Raw genomic sequence first — 18,915 nt, forward strand, 5'->3', positions numbered from 1 at the left:
TGGCTATCAAGCCATGAGTTCTGGAACCGATTAGTGAAAAAAAAAATACGTAATGTGACAAACCTAATAGTGACAAACAATAGAGAAGTATGACGTAATTAAGATATAAAATGTACTTGAGTAACAATTATGTATAGTACCCTGGTAATATAGTAAGTACAAAGTGTTGTTTTATTGGAAATGGTCCACCAACAGTAATTTAAAAAGATATATGAATTCATGTACAAGCAGGATCTGAAGTGGTAGTGAAACCTAGTGTATGCATTAGAGCTAACTAATAAATAATAAAAGAGATTGCTTAGTGGTATGAAATATATGCAGATAAGTTGTAAGATTTAACTCACCTGGTGTAGCAAGGAAAGGCAGAGTAATAGAATTGAGCAGTGTTTGTGGTTGAGACGTGAAGGACACGTCCCTGAAGTATTTATAAGGTTGGAGCTGGCCATTATTTTAGTGTAGTGTGTGACAGGATACACCTACACATATTGAGGTTATGAGTTGGAGGCGTGAATGCGACCATAGGTACCCTTATGTTAGATGAGACAGAGCAGCTCATGGTGTCCTATAGGTTTAAGGAATTTAGCATTACGCTCGTCCATAATTACTTGATGCAGTTTAGTGGTAGGTCCGAGAGAGACTACCTGAGGTTTCAGCGTCCGATCGAGTGGAAATGGATTGCCACGTGAGCAAATTAATCAGCTGCAATACACTATGAATATGAGATAAATGTGCTTTCCTATGCTTTAAATTTAAATGGTGTGAGTATTACTTAAGTTCATACACTAGCAAAGTAAGTAAGTACATAATGGCAGACGTAAAACATTATTTTAGCTCCGCATAAATACACTTCAAAGTAAGTAAGTACGTAATTGCAGATGTGGAACTGACAACAGCAGAGGACCAATAAGTGGATTTAGTAGTCAACTAAACGTAGTGTGTTTTGAACACTCAAAACTGTACTATTACCAAAAGTTACTCACATGTACATGGAAGCTGAGAAAACAACCACTAATCATACTCATACTATCTCTAAGAATAAAGTAATCAAAGATGAGTCAGTTAAGTAAATAAGATGCAGATTTGTCAGGAATGTACCGAGCATTGGTTCAGTGTTCCGGCCCAGAAATAATAAATTCAGATTAAATATGATTCATGATTGTATGCCTTAGGAGCATAAATTTTCTCCAGTACGTGACTAACGGCGTTTTGAGCCAATTGTTGACCGATTTTATGACAGTTAAGTAACAGTAAGAGTAAAATTGAGAAAGGTTCTGTTAACTTTGTTCCAGCAACATACTGAAGGATAAAATGTATATATCCCCATTTCATTGTGACCCTCCCTTAGATATTAAGTGAACAGAGTCTGAGGCACTCTTTTTGTTTGTTCTACAGGACAAACCAGATAATGGCAGCCTGGTAGCTGTGTGAAAGCGTGGAATGACATGGACACAACTCACAGTGACCCCTCCCCTTTCCCCCATGTAATTTAGAGAGATCGAGAAGGACGCACACCATAGCAACTTCCCCTCCTCTACCCTTGTGAATGGAAGTGTAGGACGCCAGCCAAAGCGGCTACAACCACGTGTGTAAAAAATTATTTGTGAACTTTTCTTTCAGGTTTAGAAAAGACTGCTAAGAGATAATCATCTGTTTATGTGTCATGTTATTTTCTTTGAATTTGTGTATGTAAAAATGTATTTAATGTAGTTAAGATTTTTATAATTTTTCAATTTCTATGTGTTTGTTTGTCTAAGGCAATATGTATGCCAAAATATTTCATGACTTTGCTTTAAAAATTTGAGTAATGAGATTGTTTAAAAGGCAGTGAACATGCCTATAATTTAAATAATTAATGTAGGTAACCAGTTTTCTTTAATGTTTCTACAGGTTTATATTTCAATTTTGATTTTTCATAGGGAGTTAAACTGTACTCTTGCTTCCCTTTTTGTAATTAAATTTTTTTTTTATTCATTAACATTCATATACAAAAAATTTAAGTAGAGGGTGATGTAGGGAAGCAGCCTACTCACGCTGTAGTAAATTCACATTAGTTTCCATCGTGTGCCAGCCAGTCTGCTGTAACTAGCTCTGACGTCATAAATGTTGCGCAATACCTTAAAATCAAGCAAATGAACTAAAACTTTTCGAGCAGGTCAGAAATAATACTAAATTAATGTGTGTTAAATATCAGTTCGATAACTTCAGCCATTTCCGAGATTTGGACGTTTTTCTGGAAAAATCATTGGCGCAACAGAAAAGAGCTAGAGACTTCAAAATTTATATTTAGATTCATCTTTCATAATGATTTAATAAAAACAGTACTTTGGATTTCACAAATTAAGACTTTAGTGGAAATTCATGATTTTCTGGTTTTCGTCTCAAAACTGAAGGAAGCAAGATAGATTAAGTAGGCTAGTAAATAAGGCTAGGATGTTTAGATTTAAATAGGTTGGAGGTCCGCTATGATTATGAAGATGTGTAAAGTTTCTTTTTAATACCTATAAAATTATAGCGATAGCGGATCTCAACAGGGCCAGTTCAGAGCTCATCTAGTGCGTGCAGGGCAATTAAATTAATTCTCTCGCCTAAAGTATTTAACTTAGCCACGTCAAAATTTTATTATCAATACTTACCTGCGTGCTGAATGCACGTTTAAATTAAGAGATTCTTCGGCCATCAGCCAAAGAAGCTATAAATTATTATGTAACTTGAAGTGGTGCGTTACTAGCCCAGCGGCTAGTCGAGAGAGCCGGATAGATCAGGCGTTCCCTCAGCCGTCCGCACCGCGGCTTTATATATAAGAACACTGCGCGAGGAAGCAAGGCCCCAGTTCTCTCCAGACGCTGAATGACACGCCATCTGTGTCGGTAGTCGCGTCGCATCAGTGTATCTGCTACAAACAGCCTCGGGTGCCGTATTAAGTTACTAGAGATACGCGGAACCATGAAAACATTTCATGTGAAGTGTTAATTCTGGGATGATTTTCATTATCTAGCTTCAGTTTGCGTATTGTCGTAATTTTCACGTGCCGTCGCGGGACAGACATTCTACCAAATATTTAGCGTGGCGTTTGATGAAATATTTTCATCAAATTAGGGCGAGCATTCTTTTTAACATTTAATTCGGACATTTATAGTTGCATCAGCGCATTAGACTGTGAACTGCTCTGTTAGGTTGTAGGGATACTTGTGGTTTTTATCAGTGAATTTCAGAATATACTCAACTATTTTGGAAAACCGTTTTTGATTAGAAATCCCGGACAATCTCCTAATTCCTCAGAGCTATAAGCTGCAGCTATAAGAACATTCTCAGGTAAAGTGGGCACTAGGATATCTATTTACTGGCTCCAAGTTTTATTAAATCACTTTCTGGGGGTCACGGAGTAAATAGAGAGCCAGTGTTGAGAACGGCAAAAGACAGCAATAACAACATTCTAAAAGCTAGAAACTGATTCAACACGCAAGCATATATCCAGCAATCAGATTTTAAATTACTTTTTACAAATTTATCCGCCGCCCCACACCATCTACTTAAACTGCCTCCTTTTTACAGTTTCTTCAGTTTTGATCTACATTTCATAACCAATAGATTGTGGTCAGACTCCACATCGGCCCCAGGAAATATGTTGCAATTTAAAACCTGGTTCCTAAATCTCTGTCTTACAATTATATAATCTATCTGAAACCTTCCAGTATCGCCAGGCTTCTTATATTACTCAACCTTCTTTCATGATTCTTAAACTAAGTGTTACCTACGATTAAGTTATGCTCTGTGCAAAATTCTACCAGGCGGCTTCCTCTTTCATTCCTTACCGACAATCCATATTCACCTGCTACATTTCCTTCTCTTCCTTTTCCTACTATCGAATTTCAGTCACTCAAGACTTAAATTTTCGTCACCATTCACTATCTGAATAATTTCTTTTATCTCATCATACATTTCATCAATGTCTTCATCATCTGCAGAACTAGTTGGCATATAAACTTGTACTACTGTAGTAGGCTTGGGCTTCGTGTCTATCTTGGCCACAATAATGCGTTCACTATGCTGTTTGTAGTAGCTTACCCGCACTCCTATTTTTTTTATTCATTATTATGCCTACCCCTGCATTACCCCTATTTGATTTTGAGTTTATAGCCCTGTATTCACCCTTATCTGTGTCGTTTCGTATCGATTGATAGATCTGGTCGGCATGGTGTAATCTTTGGGCTCGGCCGTTTGATGTGGCTTTTGGCCGCGACGGCGTGTGGCGCTAGAGAGGGACAGCAGGAGAGCCGCGCTGCGCTGGGGAAACGGGGGTAGCGTGGTTGAGCTGGCCGGGGCACGACGCAGAGGTTGTGGTGTGTTTGACACGTTTGCAAGACCGAACCTGGCTTGTAGTGTGGGAACTGGAATCGGTCACATTACCCGAATCGAGTCGTGCGGCCCTGATTTAGATCTGTATTGGATTTCATAAAGGATTTGGTGAGAATTGCTTGTCATGTTTTTGGTGCCCATTTTATACTAATCTTTGCTTTCCAAGCATCGGCACCATGACAGGAAACTGTTGTCTTGCCAACCAAAAGGTCCCCTCTATCTAGTGCTGTTTAAGTAAACACGTGTTTTCGGTTGAAATGTCTCTGAGCACTATGGGATTTAACTTCTGAGGTCATCAGTCCCCTAGAACTTAGAATTACTTAAACCTAAGGACATGACACAGATCGATGCCCGAGGCTGGATTCGAACCTGCGACCGTAGCGGTCACTCGGGTCCAGTCTGAAACGCCTAGAACCGATCGGCCACTCCGGCCAGCAACATGTGTTATTGTGTTTGGTTAAAGGTTTATCTGGATTTGGTGATGTGATACAGTCCGAGTAAGCGAGGTGTATTAATTCGTACTATTGCTGTTCGGTAGGGGTCAGTGAAGTGAAGTGGAAGGAAGACAAGGATTTCTGGTCAGATGAGTATCGGCTAATATCAACAGCAGCAGAAAATGGTACAACAGATGTAGGATTCGTTATGAATAGGAAGGTAGGGCAGAGGGTGTGTTACTGTGAACAGTTCAGTGACCGGTTTGTTCTAATCAGAATCGACTGCAGACCAACACCGACAACGTTAGTTCAGGTATACATGCCGACGTCGCAAGCTGAAGATGAACAGATAGAGAAAGTGTATGAGGATATTGAAAGGGTAATGCAGTATGTAAAGGGGGACGAAAATCTAATGGTCATGGGCGACTGGAATGCAGTTGTAGGGGACGGAGTAGAAGAAAAGGTTACAGGAGAATATGGGCTTGGGACAAGGAATGAAAGAGGAGAAAGACTAATTGAGTTCTGTAACAAGTTTCAGCTAGTAATAGCGAATACCCTGTTCAAGAATCACAAGAGGAGGAGGTATACTTGGAAAAGGCCGGGAGATACGGGAAGATTTCAATTAGATTACATCATGGTCAGACAGAGATTCCGAAATCAGATACTGGATTGTAAGGCGTACCCAGGAGCAGATATAGACTCAGATCACAATATAGTAGTGATGAAGAGTAGCCTGAAGTACAAGACATTAGTCAGGAAGAATAAATACAAAGAAGCGGGATACGGAAGTACTAAGGAATGACGAGATACGTTTGAAGTTCTCTAACGCTATAGATACAGCAATAAGGAATAGCGCAGTAGGCAGTAATGTTGAAGAGGAATGGACATCTCTAAAAAGGGCCATCACAGAAGTTGGGAAGGAAAACATAGGTACAAAGAAGGTACCTGCGAAGAAACCATGGGTAACAGAAGAAATACTTCAGTTGATTGATGGAAGGTGGAAGTACAAACATGTTCCGGGAAAATCAGGAATACAGAAATACAAGTCGCTGAGGGATGAAATAAATAGGAAGTGCAGGGAAGCTAAGACGAAATGGCTGCAGGAAAAATGTGAAGACATCGAAAAAGATATGATTGTCGGATGGACAGACTCAGCATAAAGGAAAGTCAAAACAACCTTTGGTGACGTTAAAAGCAACGGTGGTAACATTAAGAGTGCAACGGGAATTCCACTGTTAAATGCAGAGGAGAGAGCAAATAGGTGGAAAAAATACATTGAAAGCCTCTATGAGGGTGAAGATTTGTCTGATGTGATAGAAGAAGAAGAAACAGGAGTCGATTTAGAAGAGATAGGAAATCCAGTATTAGAATCGGAATTTAAAAGAGCTTTGGAGGACTTACGGTCAAATAAGGCAGAAGGGATAGCTAACATTCCATCACAATTTCTAAAATCATTGGGGGAAGTGGCAACAAAACGACTATTCACGTTGGTGTGTAGAATATATGAGTCTTGCGATATACTATCTGACTTTCGGAAAAGCATCATTCACACAATTCCGTTGACGGCAAGAGCTGACAAGTGCAAGAATTATCGCACAATCAGCTTAACAGCTCATGCATCGAAGCTGCTTACAAGAATAATATACAGAAGAATGGAAAAGAAAATTGAGAATGCGCTAGGTGATGATCAGTTTGGCTTTATGAAAAGTAAAGGGACGAGAGAGGCAATTCTGACGTTACGGCAAATAATGGAAGCAAGGCTAAAGAAAAATCAAGACACTTTCATAGGATTTGTCGACCTGGAAAAAGCGTTCGACAATATAAAAAGGTGCAAGCTGTTCGAGATACTGAAAAAAGTAGGGGTAAGCTATAGGGAGAGACGGGTCATATACAATATGTGCATCAACCAAGAGGGAATAATAAGAGTGGACGATCAAGAACGAAGTGCTCGTATTAAGAAGGGTGTAAGACAAGGCTGTAGCCTTTCGCCCCTACTCTTCAATCTGTACATCGAGGAAGCAATGATGGAAATAAAAGAAAGGTTCAGGAGTGGAATTAAAATACAAGGTGAGAGGATATCAATGATACGATTCGCTGATGACATTGCTATCCTGAGTGAAAGTGAAGAAGAATTAAATGATCTGCTGAACGGAATGAACAGTCTAATGAGTACACAGTATGGTTTGAGAGTAAATCGGAGAAAGACGAAGGTAATGAGAAGTAGTAGAAATGAGAACAGCGAGAAACTTAACATCAGGATTGATGGTCACGAAGTCAATGATGTTAAGGAATTCTACTACCTAGGCCGTAAAATAACCAATGACGAACGGAGCAAGGAGGACATCAGAAGCTGACTCGCTATGGCAAAAAAGGCATTTCTGGCCAAGAGAAGTCTACTAATAGCAAATACCGGCCTTAATTTGAGGAAGAAATTTCTGAGGATGTACGTCTGGAGTACAGCATTGTATGGTAGTGAAACATGGACTGTGGGAAAACCGGAACAGAAGAGAATCGAAGCATTTGAGATGTGGTCCTATAGACGAATCTTGAAAATTAGGTGGACTGATAAGGTAAGGAATGAGGAGGTTTTACGGAGAATCGGGGAGGAAAGGAATATGTGGAAAACACTGATAAGGAGAAGGGACAGGATGATAGGACATCTGCTAAGACATGAGGGAATGACTTCCATGGTACTAGAGGGAGCTGTAGCGGGCAAAAACTGTAGAGGAAGACAGAGATTGGAATACGTCAAGCAAGTAATTGAGGACGTAGGTTGCAAGTGCTACTCTGAGATGAAGAGGTTAGCACAGGAAAGGAATTCGTGGCGGGCCGCATCAAACGAGTCAGTAGACTGATGACCAAAACAAAAATTTCTGTTCGGAGTGACGGACGGCCTAAGCTAGTATGGTGAAACTGTAATATTTTTCCTGGTACAGTGAGCTGTGTGGACGTTGTTGCAGTTGGTTCAAAGCACAGGCTTAACATTGAATCTTTACATTCAAATGGTTCAAATGGCTCTGAGCACTATGGGACTCAACTGCTGAGGTCATTAGTCCCCTAGAACTTAGAACTAGTTAAACCTAACTAACCTAAGGACATCACAAACATCCATGCCCGAGGCAGGATTCGAACCTGCGACCGTAGCGGTCTTGCGGTTCCAGACTGCAGCGCTTTTAACCGCACGGCCACTTCAGCCGGCAATCTTTACATTCTGTGTTATCTAATTGCATTACTTGTTCACTCGTAAACAGTGAAATGGTAGTCTTTCTTGAGTGTTTATCAGTATTCTGTTAAGGGGTAATTTAAACGAGCTCCCCAGTTTCAGTGAGCATCTGTTAACCTACTAGTGTAGTTTAAATTTGTAAGCTGACTTGGTATTATGATATTCGCCCTCGTCCTCCAAGGTGACGTCAAGGACGTTTGTTATTGATTCACTCTTGACTATTTTATTTCAATGTTCGTGAAATAGGCTATTATTTTATAGATCGTAGTTATTTTACGTTTGAGGAATTAATGTTTGCCGATTTCTCTACCCCCCAGCCCCCCTTTTTCTCTGAAATTGTGTAGTAGCACGGGCTCTAAGACACCTTTTTCCAGTGTGTTATAGTGTACTGTGTGCGGCACCCTGTCCAGCTCGCCCGCTTTCTGTGGGTTCTGGGTCTAGCCGCCTCTGGTCTGGGTCTAGTGGGCCCCCCTTCTACTACTTGAATTAGCCCGTGTCTATGTGACGTCACCTGTTTTGAAAATCTATCACGAAGTAGTGCATCTGTTTGTATTTTATTTTTAAAAAAATTGTGATATCGATGATTGGTTAAACTTTATCTCATTATTGTAGTCTCCTTTTGCGAGTTTTACTGTGTACAGAGTTTAATTAACTTGCCCGGCCGGTGTGGCCGAGCGGTTCTAGGAGCTTCAGTCTGGAACCGCTCGACCGCTACGGTCGCTGGTTTCAATCCTGCCTCGAGCACGGATGTGCGTGATGTCCTTAGGCTAGTTAGGTTTAAGTAGTTCTAAGTTCTAGGGGACTGATGACCTTAGATGTTAATTCCCATAGTGCTCAGAGCCGTCTGAACCATTTTTTTAATTAACTTGCGAATCACTTAATGCCTGTTTAAAGATTAATGTTGTTGTTTGAATAGGGCGCTTGCCCGTGCTTGTATGGATTTCTTGCTAACTTACCATATCATAAAAGTTTTTAAAGATAAAATTTTATTTCCTAAAGAAAAGTTTAACAAAAATGTTGTTGTTTGTGAATGTTGCTTATGTGGCCCGGCCCTCCCGCTCAACAGCAATTGCCTGATTAGGGTGGATTGACCACCACACACCTGACCACAGGCCTTGTTCCTCCTGCCACCGAACTTCGCTAATTCCCACTATATCTAACTTAAACCTATGCATTTCCCTTTTCAAATTTTCTAACCCACCTGTCCGATTAAGGAATCTGACATTCCACGCTCCGACCCGTAGAACCACAAGTTTTCTTTCTCCAGAAAACAACGTCCTCCTGAGTAGTCCTCACCCAGAGATCCAATTGTGGGACTATTTAACACGGAATATTTTATCCAAGAGGACGCCATCATCATTTAACCATACAGTAAAGCTGCATGCCCTCGGGAAAAATTACGGCTGTAGTTGCTCCTTGCTTTCAGCTGTTAGCAATACCAGCACAGCAAGCCGTTTTGGTTAGTGTTGAAGGGCAGCTCCGTCAATCATCCAGACTGTTGCATCGGCAACTACTGAAAAGGCTGTTGCCCCTCTTCAGGACCCACAAGTTTGTCTGACCTCTCAACAGATACATCTCCGTTGTCGGTGGACCTAGGGTACGGCTATCTGTATCGCTGAGGCACACAAGCCTCCCCACCAACCGCAAGATCCATGGTTCATTGGGAGGAGGGGATTAGGAAGCCTAGCGTATACAAAATTTCTTGTAGGAAGTGATGCAACACGACGTATCACGGACTCGATTAATGTCTAAAGTAGTGCTAGAGGGAATTGACACCGTGAATCCTGCTTCTTCGAACAGTCAATTCCCATAAATCACGTAAGGTTTGTTGACCATCATCATCACTCGAACATAGAATCTGCCTGTGGTTCTCCATCTACGGTTTTTAGAATATCATATGAGAACAGGGCAAGCTGAGCTTAGCACGAGAGACATGTTCTAAACCCACATAGGAAAAACCTTTTCTGTCTCAAGGAAATTTATGGTATTCGAACTCATAAGTTGAGAGAGTGACATGTGGATCACAGATTTTTATAAAGTCTTACAAGGACGAACTATATTGACAATGAAGAGAAACGCGTTTCTGCTATTTGCTATACATTTTCAGTTTTTTGAGAAAAATCGAGATCAAAGTTAATGATGGAAAATTGAATTATCAGTATTATACATTCAAGAACATCTGAAAACAAGTATGTTTGTTAATATAGAAAAGGGTCAAAAATTAATAATGTTCATGTTATTAAGGTTTTTGTATTTTCATGATGTAGATTGGGTACCAATCGTTCTCCGCCTCCAGGAGAGCAAGGACGGTGGACGAGCGTTCTAGGCGGTATGCAGTCTAGTTAAACAGTCAGTGTTGTTAACGAATTCAGAAGGTCAACATCGAGATCTTCTTGGTGAGTGAAAATAATCTGGCCAAATTTTTCATAATGCTGTCGACGTCTGTGTGTGTATGTGTGTGCGTTTGTCTGACCGTCCCTGTAAGTGAACCATCGAAATGGCGGTGAGTCAGCAATCTCCGACACGTTCTCAAGCGGATGTGAAGTTATATACACTGAAGTGCCAGAGAAACTTGTATAGGCATACGTATTTATATACAGAGATATGTAAACAGGCAGAATACGGCGCCGCGGTAGGCAAAGCCTATATAAGACAACAAGTGTCTGGAGCAGTTGTTACATTGGTTACTGCTGCTACAATGGCAGGTTATCAAGATTTAAGTGTGTTTGAACGTGGTCTTATAGTCGGCGCTAGAGCGGTGGGACACAACAACTCCTATGTAACGATGAAATGGGAATTTTCCCGTACGACCATTTCAAGAGTTCACCATGCATATCAGGAATCCGGTAAAACATCAAATCCCTGACATGGCTGCGGCCGGGAAAAGATCCTGCTAGAACGGGGCCAACGGCGACTGAACAGAATCGTTCAACGTGACAGACGTGCAACCCATCCGCAATTTGCTACAGATTTAAATTCTGGGCCATCAAGATGTGTCAGCTTGCGAACTATTCAACGAAACATTATCGATGTGGGCTTTAAAGCCGAAGGCCTACTCGTGAAGACAGCTTTATGCCTCACCTGGGCCCCTGAACACCGACATTGGACTGTTCATGACTGTAAACATGTTGCCTGGTCGGACGAGTCTCGTTTCAAATTGTATCGAGCAGATAGGCGTGTACGGTTATGGAGACGACCTCATGAATACATGGACCCTGCATGTGAGCAGGGTACTGTGGGGCGTGTGCAGTTGGAGTGATATGGGATCCCTGATAAGCCTAGAAACGACTGTGGCAGGTGATCTGTACGTAAGCAACTCAGCATCCATCTATGTGCATTATGCATTCCAACGGACTTGGGCAATTCCAGCACCCCACATGTCCAGAATTGCTCCAGAGTGGCTCCAGAACCTCTCTTCCGAGTTTCAAAACTTCGCTGGCTACCAAACTCCCCAGACATGAACATTACTGAGGGCTTCTAGGATTGCTTGGAACGTTCTGTTCAGAAGAGATCTCCACCCCCTCGTCCTCTTACGAATTTGGTGATGGACCTGCAGGATTCACGATGTCAGTTCCCTCTAGCACTACTTTAGACATTAATCGAGTTCGTGACACGTCGTGTTGCGACACTTCTTCTTGCTTTCTTGGGCTCTACACGATATAGGCAGGTGTATCAGTTTCTTTGGCTCTTCAGTGTGAATGCTGAAGGTGTAGCAGATATGGGTGAAAATAAGAGGAAGAAAGGAAACATAAACTCTATGACACAACACAATTTTTCCCGAATTTATTTCGAGACAATGGCTTTGCGTTAACAGCTGTGAGCGCATCGATATGCGAAAGATCTAATTTCAAAATGGTTCTAATGGCTCTGAGCACTATTAGACTTAACTTCTGAGGTCATCAGTCCCCTAGAACTTAGAACCACTTAAACCTAACTGACCTAAGGACATCACACACATCCATGCCCGAGGCAGGATTTGAACCTGCGACCGTAGCGGTCGCGCGGTTCCAGATATAATTTAACGGGCAATGAATTGTATCAACAGTTTTGCATTACGCACCGGGAAATAACTTCTGTAGAAATGAAAGGGGTTGTCTATGACAACGAAATAGAAGATTTTTCAAATTATGTCAGAAATACCAATACTGCAGGCGATTCAAGAGCTTCAACGTCATCATCTGTGAAATCAGTACGAGTAGATGAAGTTTCAGCGTACGAAACAACATAGAGGATATATAAGACGTGGGAGCAAGTACCATTACATGTCGAAATAAGTGCAGTTGCACTGGCGATACGACATCTAATTGGAGTTTGGGAACAATGGCGAGCATGGGATCATCTTTAAAGTTAACGAAAAAGGTCTTATTGAAGAAAGGGGAGCTGGCATCCATAATGAGTACCCAGAGTCGATAAATAAAATTTTATCAAAATTTACTTATTTATTGGCCTAAATTAGACCAATATTATGAACTAAGTACTTCTTTTTTGTTGACATAATACTTTTTGCATTCTTTTAGATAGTGCCCTTCCCATCTGAAATCATCCTCCGCGTTCTCTGTTAATTTTTATTGGTAGTGTGATATGTATGTCCTGAAGTATCTTGAGTGCATCTGTCTTTCCTTTCAAATCCTCCATCTAATCCGCAATTTTATTATGTCCTCCTTGATCTCTGTGATCCATCTGATACTGCTCTTACTATTCCGTATCTTCTCAGTTATTCTCCTATTTTCTATTGTCTTCATCAAACGTTCTAGGAAAGAGATCTGTTTCTTTTTCATTGTATTTGTCACTGATTCTATTTATTTATAAACTGTTTCATTCGAAGCTATTCTCGAGTCTTCTTTTTTGTGTTTTTTACTCATACATATTCTGACAAGCCTACCTTCTATTTTGAATAGTCTGTATATTGTTACAATTTTGGTTATTTTAAATATAGTTTCTCTAGCATATGTTACTTGATGCTGTGTGACTATTTTGTATTGTTTTAGTTTTACGGCTATTGAGAGTCATTTTTTGTTATATGTCATCTTAGTAACAACATGTGTTTTAATTAATTTTTTTTATTCTGCTCTGCCATTATGGTTTCTCATTCAGATTGTGTGTTATTATTTCTCCCAATTACTGAAACTTTTCAACAACTATTATGTCGTGTTCTTACAATTCCAATTTTGTTAGCATTATTCTAGTTTTTTAAAAAGATTTTTAAGGCCAATACACTGGGCTATTTCACGTAATGATAGTATTCGTTGTTTTGTTTCTTGACTGTAGTTGGTGAGTAGAGCGAGGTGATCTGATAATCCTAAAGAATTCAACTTCATATCGTCTTATTGTGTTCCAATCTTAATATCCTTTGGATTGGACTTGTACCATTCCTTCATTATGTATTCAAGGGAACAATGGAAAAGAAGTGGTAACAGACCCTCTCCCTGCCTTAAACCAGTTTTTACCAAGACTGTTTTACAAAGTTCCTCTCTGAACTTAATTTTCGAATTTGTATTTGTTAAGGTAAGCTCTGTCAGTTTAATTAATTTTGGGTGGATTCGAAATGTCTCAGAATTTTTAACAGTGAGGATCTATGGACAGAATTATATACCTTCCTAAAATCTGTAAATGAAACTGAGAGAGGCTTGTTTCATTTGAGGTAATAAGCCATGATTAATTGCAGAGTAATTATTTGTTCGGCACAGCTTCTCCAAGGTGCGAAGCCTCCTTGGTATTCCACAAGTTCCTTATCCAGATGTTCTTTGATTCTATGTGTAAAATCTTGAAAAAGTCTTCTAGGAACAGTCCAAGAGCGAGATTCCTCTATAGTTGTCTGGATCACTTTTATCTCCTTTCTTATAAAAAAGGTTAATTATAACTGTGGTCCATTCTTCTGGGAAATTTTCTGTTGCCCAAATATTTTGTAAAATAACATGTAAAGATGTCTGAATGTTTTTACCAGCGTACTTCGACACTTCCACAAACACTTGCAGTCCCCATATTCTTTATAGTTTTTCATTTCTTCACGTGCGGTTTCTATTTCTCGTACTGTAGTTAGGTTTATATTTTCTGGTTTGGTTTTTACAGTGATTCTTGCGTCCATTGTTAAAAGCTTTTCAGATTCATCACAGTGCAAGAGCTTGTTGAATGCTTCTGCCATGATTTCTGCGTTCCTCGTTGTTATGGGTTATTCTTCCATCTTTATTTCTCAGCAATACTGCGGGAGGGTTTTAATTATGTTACTGTTAATCAGATGCCCTGAAATACTCTCTGGAACTGGTCTTGTAGAAGTTTTCTTCAGTGAAACTTAGTAGAACCTTTTGATATTGCCGTTTTGTTTTTCTGATAATTTGAGAGAATTTTTTCTGATGTTTTTGAGGTTAGTTGCATTTTCTTCAATCTTGTGAGTTTGAAATTTTGTCCAAGCTTGATGTCGTTCATCATTAACTTCATCACATTCTTAGTTCACCACGCAAGTTTTTTTCTTTGATTTACTGGGCCGGTTCTTCAGCACTGTGTTTTAAAATTGACGTTGGTTCCCCAATATTATCGCTTACTATTGTATTTTGTGTGTTTTTCTGATATTTGTCATTTTTGATTAATTTATGTGGATAATACTTTCTCTCCCCCCCCCCCCCCCCCACCTTCACTAACGAACCATGGACGTTGCAGCTGGTTGGGAGGCTTGCGTGCCTCAGCAATACAGATAGTCGTAGCGTAGGTGCAACCGCAACGGAGGAGTATCTGTTGAGAGGCCACACCAACCTATGTTTCCTGAAGAGGGGAAGCAGCCTTTTCAGTAGTAGCAGGGCCCACAGCCTGGATCACTGCCTGATGTGGCCTTGTGACATTAACCAAAAGTTTACTGTGCTGGTACGGCAAACGGCTGAAAGCAAGTGGAGACTGCAGCCGTAATTCCTCTTGACGGCATGCGGCTTTACTGTATAGTTAAATTATGATGGCATCCTCCTGAGTAAAATATTCCGGAGGTAAAATAGTCCTCCATTCGGATCTCTGGGCGAGGTCTACTCAGGACGACGTCATTATCAGGTGAAACAAAACTGGCGTTCTACGGATCGAAGCGATTAATGTCAGATCCCTTAATCGGACAGATACATTAGAATATTTAAAAAGGGAAATTGATGAGTTAAGGTTAGATATGGTGGGAATTTGTGAAGATCGGTAACAGGAGGAACACGACTTCTGGTGAGGTGAATACAGGTTTATAAATACAAACTAAAAGGGGGGTAATGCAGGAGTTAGAAAACTTTTCTCATTGGTAGGGGCATGGACGGTTATTATAACATGGATCTTGTTTGTGGTTTTCAGAGTTGAAGTTGCTATTCATGGAGAAGTAGTTTTAAAATCAGTTATTGAACCTATCACTTTGAAATTTACGGTAAATCCTGTTCCGAATTTTGGGCACTGTTTCATAACCCTTTGTCCTGGTTTTCTATTGTAAATTCTATAATCTTTAGATTCAAATATGTCTTCCGTCTGTCATCAATAAATAGACTTTAGGCAGATTAGTTGAACGTACACAGCACACAACATAAAATATTCGGTAATGGTCGGTAGCGGCATTACGCAGAGGAGATTCATCTTCGGTTCACAGCATCATCATTATGGCAAGAGCGTCAAAGTGAGAAACGGGATACTCCAGCGCCACGTTAGCAAAAACGTTTCCAACAAAGAAGTGACACTGACTGAAAATGTATTTGAAGTTGCTGCGTTCTTTCAAAGACAGACCAAAATCTTGACTGCCACTCATGGCCGACATTTTGTCGTGAACAACGACCGAACAGGCTGTGAATATCGTGTCAGTGCAAAACATAGGTTAATACAGCGAGGCGACAAGAAAACGTTTGCTGCAGTTGGTAGTGCGAATAAAGTTACGCTCTCTTACACTATGCAATACTCCATCACTGATACCGAAAACTGCTGTCGACAGTGTTCCTGTACTTGCAAAAACCTAATGTAAATTTGGTCCACAGATCCCTCAAGAAGTCAAAGCCCTCCGAAAGGAATTTGGAAACGTTTAGGTCATATTGAGCCGAAATGTACCTCTTTGTCAATCGTATGACGTTTATTTTTCTGACAGGTAAAGAATTTCATGGCACGACTTCAAAATCATGTGGCGACACAGCAGTGAAGATAATTACAAGATAGGGCACATGCTGTCAAAGTTCATGCGTTGATCCATAACCAGTTGTCCTCTCCTGTCGTTCAAGATGTGCGTTTCGGACATGTCCGAAAGAACAGATACCATCTTCATATGTATATATGAAGCCGGCACGGTAGCTCAGCGTGTTCGGTCAGAGGGTTACATGCCCTCTGTAATAATAATAATAATAAAAAACTGAGTTAATCGCCCAACAACGAACTTAAGCGGTTCTCTTACGACGTCCGCCCCGAGCAGATGCAACGAACAAAAGCGAACAAAACGAAATTAGAAAAAAAGATATATAGAGCGTGTGCCATGTAAGCAGGAGATCCCGGGTTCGGGTCCCATTCGAGGAACACATTTTCAACCGTCCCCGTTGACTTATATCAACGCCTGTACGCAGCTAAGGGTATTCATTTCACGGTAAGATTTTTCTTTTTCGAATAATGTACCGGAAAGCATTTCAATTTGGCGAGATATTGTTTATGTGTTGCGCGTGGTGCGAGAAATATTTATGTTTTGCTTTTTCTAAGCAAGTTTCATCCAATGATTCCGAGGAAGTTCACGAAGAGACGATCAGTTACGATTACGCAACATTATATTTTAGTTGTCTATTTTTGTACATGAAAATAACTGTGAAAACAGTAAAAGGTTATTAATCACACTTACAGACGGTTTACTTGAAAATAAGAGCAAAGAAAAGTGTTCCAGTGACCAGAATATTATCAGATACACCGAAAAATATTTGAATGAAAAGAGCCACGACCTAGAATCGAACACGAACCAGCATTTTGATAGTCTAAGTGACGGGTACCCAAGCTAGAGCATGAATACACGAAAATGGTAATATCTCAAACGTTATAAAATTTGGACTGAATAATGTACTGTTAGAAATCTTTGTCTTTAGGCCATTTTTGGATGTATAGCATTGAAAACACGATATTCCGTCGTCATCTTTGACTATGATTTTTCTAAAAAACTAAGGAATGTGTAGAAAATATCCTATTGTAAGTATAGAATGTCCTTGCAAAACTTTATCGAAATCGGTGGCCCGCGTGTCGGACTCTGTATGGTATGTTTGTACGATCCTCCTGCGTCCAGCAGTTCTTAAATGTGAAATTTAAAACTGGCTTTTCCGTTTGCTGTCTTCTCTTTCCAACCTAGACCATCCGACGAGTGACTGGATACTATGACCAGAGTTCTATCCGGTTCTCGGCAAGATCTTTCCGTAAGGAATGACGGTGAAAGCTGTTGTATGTCTCGCGAATTGAACATCTTACAGATGCACGAATGTGTGCTAAATTTTAGCTTTCGACATTTCCATCTGTTCCATGTGTTCTACTGTACCCGACATTGCAACAATCTATGTCTCCTCAGCGCTTTGCGAATTTGATTATTAAACCCTGAAGTGTTCTTTCCGTTCTTAACCCACTTACCTGGCACAAACGTCTGCGGAGCGCGATTTACAGTCCGTTTAAACTTTACCCACGGTTCCACCATATTGGTGCTAAACGTCATCCATTTACTAAGTGAAACCGTAACAACTGCTTATCTGCTTCTTCTAGTGTAAATACTCTTCTAACCTAGTCTTCTCTATGACGACATCGTGTTTGTTTACTGACACTGTCGATAAGATCAGACCAGTTTGCAACAACAACGTCTAAAATATTTCCGTTTCTTACGCGTTGTCTAACTACTCGTTCAAGGCAGTTTTAGGAAAACGTGTTAAATGGTACATCACAAGATACATCACAAAGCAGTCGGTTCGTACCACCTGCAGTGAATCCATAGACGACCCAGTTTATGCACGGTTGAATAAAGTCGCCTCCAGCTAAAGTTGGATGGGTATTTCCGCCCTACTGTGAGTAGGCTTTCCTTATATGGTTCTACGACTGGCCGGTAAAAACGTCCGATAATTAAAAAAAGTTCAGCGATGGCTGCTACACGTGCCCAGTTAACTTCACACTCAGGCTCATATTGACCTCGATAGACATAATATTTCTGCCAGCAGTAATGGACACCGCTTCCTACTTCGTCGCATCTGTCTTTTCGATATACGTTCCATGTCTCGCTAAATTTTCGGAGCTTTGTACTTCGGGTTTCAGCCAGCTCTCGGTTCCGAGAATTATTTGAGTCCAGCGATTTTTCTGGAGGGATGTGTACACGGCAGTTACACATGAACCAACGTTCACAAACAGTTTTCCATGAAAAAGGATTTATTTCCACAATAGTAATAGTGATACCGTTCTGTGTTTTCATTTTTTTGTATGCTGTCGTGTTTCCATTGTTTATTTGGTCAACTCAGAGAAATAAGAGAAGATATTCATTGATATCAGTAACAGACAATTTTTTGAGCTCAGAAAGAATATGGAATACCTGAAAGAAGCAGTAAAAATGAGACAAAACGTTATAGTCTAGTGTCGACAAACCTGCTCAAATGTTTCCGAACAGACCCACACACAGTAATATTTCCAGTGATGCACGATATTTGATAATGCATATAACAAACTCTAAACACACAGAAAGGAGCGCAAGATTGTACCTCTCATGAAACCTAACAGAAAGAAGTTAACGCAATTTATTATGATATCGGTTAAGATAAAAAAAATAGTATATACGAAAAAGTATTATCAGCGATGTGGTAGAAGACGAAGTGACTGACAGTACTTGTGTATAACTGAAGGTCATGAGCGAATACCGTCATACTGAAATGCTGAATGATCAGTTTATAATATCGGCTACAACAATGTTTAATG

The sequence above is a fragment of the Schistocerca piceifrons genome, chromosome 6 (genome assembly GCF_021461385.2).
Source record: "Schistocerca piceifrons isolate TAMUIC-IGC-003096 chromosome 6, iqSchPice1.1, whole genome shotgun sequence".
Lineage (NCBI taxonomy): Eukaryota > Metazoa > Arthropoda > Insecta > Orthoptera > Acrididae > Schistocerca > Schistocerca piceifrons.